Here is a 7,178-nt window from a genome sequence, read left to right as displayed (position 1 = left end):
GTAAGAGTGTAAAATTGGCCCAGCTTTTTCAGTTAACGGTTAAAGGGAAGTAAATCTCACTCATCTTGCACAAACCTAGCAATCTCTTGGTTGACAATTTCACCTCTGTCGCCTCTAGTCATTCCTGTCACTGATTGCAACGTTCATTACTGGGGCTTTCCACAGTGGAGCTGGTGTGGTGTCATCGAACTGTCCATGCAACCAATCATTTTAAATAATGTTCCAAAGTCACACAAACAGGGGACAAACCAGCCAAATAAAACCACTTTCATTTTATTTTACATCGAGCAAATGATAGATTGGAACATATACCTGAGGGTAAAGGTAATAGCTAACATATTGCAAACAACTTAAAGAATTGTAATTGAAAATATTTAAGCTTCAAAGTCTACTAATTAATCAGTTCACAATTTACCACAAATATAAAATTATCTTTTCAGTGCCAGGTCTATTGTTCATCATTTAAAAATGTTTTCCATTGCCATTGGGTGACACGGTGACACAGTGGTTAGCACTGCTGCCTCACAGCTCCAGGAACCTGGGTTCAATTCCTGCTTTAGGTAACTGTTTGTGTGTAGTTTGCATGTTCTCCCCGTGTCTGTGTGGGTTTTCTTCGGGTGCTCCGATTTCCTCCCACAGTCCAAAGATGTGCAGGTTAGGTGGATTGGCCATGGTAAATTTCCCCCTAGTGTCCAAAGATGTGTAGGTTCAGGGGATTGGCGATGCTAAATTGCCCCTTAGTGTCCAAAGGTGTGCAGGTTGGAGGGATTAGCAGGGTAAAAGCTTGGGTTTAAGGAAATGGGGTGCGGTTAGGCATAAGTCAGATGCTCTGTTGGAGAGTCAATGTAGACTTGAAGTGGCGAATGGCACTGTTGGGATTCTATGATCGGAAATCCGATTAAACAAAGTGTAATTTAGTTAAGAGTTTCTGGCAGCAATATGGAAATCATAGAAATCATAGAAACCCTACAGTGCAGAAGGAGGCCATTCGGCCCATCGAGTCTGCACCGACCACAATCCCACCCAGGCCCTACCCCCACATATTTACCCGCTAATTCCTCTAACCTACGCATCTCAGGACTCGAAGGGGCAATTTTTTTTTAACCTGGCCAATCAACCTAACCCGCACATCTTTGGACTGTGGGAGGAAACCAGAGCACCCGGAGGAAACCCATGCAGACACAAGGAGAATGTGCAAACTCCACACAGACAGTGACCCAAGCCGGGAATCGAACCCAGGTCCCTGGAGCTGTGAAGCAGCAGTGCTAACTGGTGGAGAAGGAAGGTTGAAATTCTCACTGATGTCAGAGATTGCCAACTCTGGCTGGTGGGTTTACAATGCAGCCTCTGATGGAGGGCTGCGTGATGGTCCACAGCTTCTGTATTTCCACACAAATCAGCCCCCCTCCCATCCATCTGTCCCAATCCACCCAACACCCAGGAAATCCAACTCATTACGTTCTCAGTTACATTAATATTTTACAGGCGAACATGGAATCCTGACTTCGGGGGGGAGGGGGGAAGACACGGGACTGGGGATTGAAGAAGTGCAGCGGAGAGGGAGGATGAGAGTGAGGGGCAGGGAGAGGATAGGTAGGGGGAAGTGGAGTGGTAGAGGGGAAGCGGAGTGGTGGGGGGGGAAGCGGTGAAGGGAGAGGTAGATAGAGGGAGAAAGAGAGAAAGGAGTGGGAGTGGGGGGAAAAGAGGGTGGGAGTGGGTTGTGGGTGGGGGTGTGGACGGAAGTGTGTGAGGCTGTGGGAGGAATGGCAGTGATGGGGACTGATGGGGTGGTTGGGATGCATAGTAAAGGTGGGTAAAGGGAGGGAGAGAGTATGGGGAAGGGTGATGATTGTCCAGTAAGTTTATTTTTAAAACACATTTTGTATATATGTTCTGCTTAAACCGCCCTGGGCCTGTGGCTGTGATTAAAAGAACCAGGCAGAATGGTGTAAAACTCTGGGCAAGTACACAGCATCAAGGTCAAGTCTCCAATGGCAGTACCAATGTTGGAACAATCCAGGATGGGATGTGGGCAGCTTATCTCTTCCCCCTGGAAGTTGAAGCTTGTGCACCAATTCCGTGCTTTGGGACTTCCTCCGGGTCCTGTTCCCACTGTCTCACTGTTCACCACCACCTCCGTTGGAAGCTCTGGGCCATTGTCTGTCTGGATTATGAGCTGCTGCAACACATTTTTAAAAAGTAACTTCTTTTTTTCATAATGCTGTGACGGACAGGGAATCTCTTCTTCTTCCTTGAGCACTCTTTCGATGTCCCAGCACTATTTCAGAGCCTTCAAAAATCCTTCTGAGCTTCAGGTCCGAGGTGCGGAGGGATCTGGGTGTCCCAGTGCATGAATCACAAAAGGCTGGTATACAGGTACAAGTAGTGAGGAAAGCTCATTGAAAGTTGTTTATTGTGAGGGGAATTGAATACAAAAGTAGGGGGGATAAAAGCTTTGACAAAGGGCCATCTGAACTGGAAACGTCAGCTCTTTTCTCTCCTTACAGATGCTGCCAGACCTGCTGAGATTTTCCAGCATTTTCTCTTTCGGTTTCAAAAGTAGGGAGATTATGCTCGAGTTGTATAGGGCATTGGTGAGACCACATTTGGAGTTTCCCCAAACTTTTCCAGCCACAGAACCATTTTGACTTCCCGAGAGTACCGACAGAACCCCGGAGAAACATTCTTATTGCCAAACCACAAAGAATGAATGTTTTCGTGCAATAAGTGTACACTCGCAAAAACCCCAATGTATAGATATCTTTCCTATTTCTTAGATGTGTAAGTTTGCTATAATTAAGTTATCGTATTAAAAAATGTTCTTTTTGTCATTTTTAATGAGAGGAGTATTGTTGCGCCTTTGGTTCTCACGCACTCACTCTCATCTCTCTCCAAAGTCCAACTGTTACAATCTTGATCCGAGACCTGACCACACCACTCTCCTCACTCTCAGAGGCTCTGTTTTCCTCCTCTCAGAGGCCCATTCTCTCCCCCCTCACAAGCTCTACTCTCCCCCGCCCCCGCTCTGCAGTCTCTGTTCTCCCCACTCTCTGAGGCTTTGCCCTTCACCCACCTCCCCATGGACCCGGTTCTCCCCTATTTGCAGGCCCCACTCTCAGAGTCCCTGCTCTCTCCCCTCTGACAGGCCCCGCTCCCCTTCCCCCTCACAGGCTCTGCTGTCCCACACTCCCACAGGCCCCATTCTCCTCCTTCTCACAGGGCCCACTCTCCTTCTCACAGGGCCCATTCTCAGAAGGGTTTCCTCCGGGTGCTCCGGTATCCTCCCACAGTCCAAAGATGTGCGGGTTAGGTTGATTGGCTATGCTAAAAAAAATTGCCCCTTAATGTCCTGAGATGCATAGGTTAGAGGGATTAGTGGGTAAATATGTGGGGATATGTGGGTAGGGCCTGGGTGGGATTGTGGTCGGTGCAGACTCGATGGGCCAAATGGCCTCTTTCTGTACTGTAGGGTTTCTATGATTTCTATGAAGTCCTGTTTGGTTGAGAGTTAAATAACAACCATAATACTGGAGCGAACTTCCTTACTTTTCTTTCAAGTAGGGCCATAGGATCTTTCAAGTTAATTTGAGAGGGTAAAAGAGGCCTTTAATTAATGTCAAATTCAAAAAAACAGCACCTCCAACAGTGCAGCTCCCACTCAGTCCTGCACTGGTATGTCAGCTTGTGTAGGGTTCAACCCACAACTTTAACCCAAGTGTGTGTGTGTGTGTGTGTATATATATGCATCCAAAAGGGCTCTGGTACACACACATGAAGTAAATCAGAACACGAAACCCTGTCTCGGTTCTTAACTACCATGCCTACACACATTTAAAAATATTGTGTGGCAAGTGCAAAACTTCCCCAGTGTTAGTAATCTGCACTAAAGAAAATAACAATGAAGCTTTGTTGCATCAACTAAATGATTTATTGCTTTGGAAAGGTGAACTAGAGCTATGGAAACTTTGCTAGCAGTATACGGATGAATAAAATTATGGTCGCCCCTAGGAGTGCAAAAAGTGCAACAACTATACAACTAATTAAACCTACAGTCACGAGCAATTCTTCCATATCAACAGTACTGTTTACATTATGCTTATGGGCGCATAAACACCTGCAACCCATCAGCAGAACAGAGACAACAAGTGCCAAGTGAGCGGCCAACAGGACAATGATATCGTGTTCCAGGTGGCTTTGAGGGAGCTCTGGTATTGGCTTCTCTACGGGCTCAACTTCCCGGATCACTGTAAAACAAAGCAAAGATCAGTAATATCTTCAAATAAATCCAAATACAGCGAACGAACGCAACATACTCGGCAGAGCTAGCAACCGACAAATCCAAGTTGCAGCTGAAGGATGACTTTCAATATTATCTGAGGCCCAAACGCGAATGCCTTCAGGTACAGAGAATAACTGAATGAATTATTGAGCAACTGTTGTAAGGTGGACCAGTAAGTTCAGCAAGTGTTTTGTAGACAAGGACTTGCCACAAAAGGCAATCATACTCATAAACAGCCATTTTCAATGGTGATGGGGGAAGGAAGTTCATTAGGAAAATACCCATTGCCACCTTAGTTCAAGGGCATATTAAAAATCCTATGATGGAACAATTCCACTGTCCATCACAAAAAAAATTCTGTCGCTTTAAAGACAAATTTCTGATCAAACCTCCGACGTACAGCCTTCTGATTGGATTCGTAAAGAAGAGGGACTGCTACCGTCACAATTTTTCACATCCCTGTCACTATCAAACAGCTTAGACATGAAATTAATGAACTATGTAAAATCTACAGCAAAGATACAGACCATTTTGTCTGGTTGGTCAATGTCAGTTGCTAATTAACTTTCATTACTTCATCCCTCTATCCCCCTCCTCCTCATGAAGCCTTCACTCAGTTGTTGCATCTTCTTCAATCACTCCGGGACTTCCACATTTTCACTGTTCGCTGGATTAAAAACATGCCCTCAAATGCTTATTTGATCTGTTTGTTACTGTCTGGGTATTTCTGAGTCTTTGTTCTAGGGTCCACAATGACCCGATTGGACTGCCCCCAAATTCCAGGGGACTTCCCCCACTTCCCACAAGGCTGCCTCACCCCAGGGAATTCCCCTGACCCAATACCTCCCCACTACCCCCACCCATGGGACTCCCCCAGATTAACTCACCCCACTGAACTCCCCCACTCATGAAATTTTCCCCATCCCCAGTTGCCCCCCCACCCATGGGACTCCACCCACTCCCATAGGACTCCTCCCGCCCTATCCACTCCATGGGGACTCATCCCCTAACCCGAACCCGAACTCTGACCCGAACCCTAACCCCAACCTGAACCCTAACCTGAACCCTAACCCTGATCCATGGGGTTTTCCTCAACCTCATTGAACTCCTCCCTCTCCTTGGGGACTCTCTCCTCACTGTCTCCCCCCGCACCTTGAGGCCTGACTCCATCCACACCCTAAGAACTGTCCGGATTCTCCCCTCCACCCCCCCACTGCAAACGCCCACCACCATCTCCCCACCCACAAATCCTACCCTCTCCCCTGACCCGTGAAATATCTTTAAATTTGCTGGACCTTTAGCCTACCTGGGGTTACAGAGGCTGATGCCACAAAAAAAAAGGGGCGCAGCCTCTTATAGCCCTCTACGCTTGGCCCCAGGGATGCGCTGCACAGCTCCCATCCAGCTGGAGTTGGAAAGTTACCAAGATAGGATAGGAAAATAATCCAGGTCAGAAAGTAAGAGTGCAGCAGAAACCCGACTCCGAGTGCCACTCAGTGAAGGTTCAGTCCAATATTCACCTAAAGGAAAGCCATAATCAGCTCTTCAAGCCGAGTGGTATTTGCTGCATGCTCTGGCTTGCATTAGAATCATAGAATCCTACAGTGCAAAAGGAGGCCATTTGGCCCGAGTCTGCACCAACAACATTCTCACCCAGGCCCTATCTCCGTAACCTCCATGTATTTACCCTCCTAATCCCCTTGACACTAACGGGCAATTTAGCATGGCCAAACAACCTAACCCGCACCTATTTGGACTGTGGGAGGAAACAGGAGCATCCGGTGGAAACCCACGCAGACACGGGGAGAACGTGCAGACTCCACACAGACAGTCGCCCGAGACCAGAATTGAACCTGGGTCCCTGGCACTGTGAGGCAGCAGTGCTAACCACTGTGCCACCGTGCCGCCCCTGTAGCTGCTGATCCTGAGCGCATTAACGGCAATATTATCCTCTGGACCCTAGAGTCCTATGAGCAACACACAGGAGATCAGCTCAAATGTATGTTGTCGTTTTTTATTCATTCATGGGACAGGTCACTGGCTGGTCAGCATTTATTGCCCATCCCTTGTTTCCCTTGGAGGGCAGTTGAGAGTCAATCACATTGCCGTGGCTCTGAACATAGAACATAGAATCCCTACAGTGCAGAAGGAGGCCATTCGGCCCATCGAGTCTGCACCGACCACAATCCCACCCAGGCCCTACCCCCACATATTTTACCCGCTAATCCCTCTAACCTACGCATCCCAGGACTCTAAGGGACAATTTTTAACCTGGCCAATCAACCTAACCCGCACATCTTTGGACTGTGGGAGGAAACCGGAGTACCCGGAGGAAACCCACGCAGACACGAGGAGAATGTGCAAACTCCACACAGACAGTGACCCGAGCCGGGAATCGAACCCGGGACCCTGGAGCTGTGAAGCAGCAGTGCTAACCATTGTGCTACCGTGCCGCCCTTATCTGGAGTCACATGTAGGCCAGACCGGGTAAGGACGGCAGATTTCCTTCCCGAAAAGGACATTAATGAATCAGATGGGTTTTTCCGACAATGGTTTCATGGTCATCAGTAGATTCTTAATTCCAGGTTTTTTTTTTATTGAATTCAAATTCCATCATCTGCCGTGGCGGGATTCGAACCCGGGTCCCCAGAACATTAGTTGAGTTTCTGGATTAACAGTCTAGCGATAATACCACTAGGCCATCACCTCCCCAAGTTGTCACTTATTACATCTGTTTTTGGAAATAAAATGAAGAACTTTACACAGAGCATTTATCACAAACGTACCCACATTCATCCAAATACAAAGATACAAATTAGGGGCCATTTGGTCCTTGAACCTCTCTGCCACTTGATATGAACTTGCCTGATCTGATTGCGGCCTCTACTTTCCTGTCTAC

Source organism: Mustelus asterias, chromosome 21 (assembly GCF_964213995.1).
Source record: "Mustelus asterias chromosome 21, sMusAst1.hap1.1, whole genome shotgun sequence".
Taxonomy (NCBI): Eukaryota; Metazoa; Chordata; class Chondrichthyes; order Carcharhiniformes; family Triakidae; genus Mustelus; species Mustelus asterias.
This window is presented reverse-complemented; position numbering follows the sequence as displayed.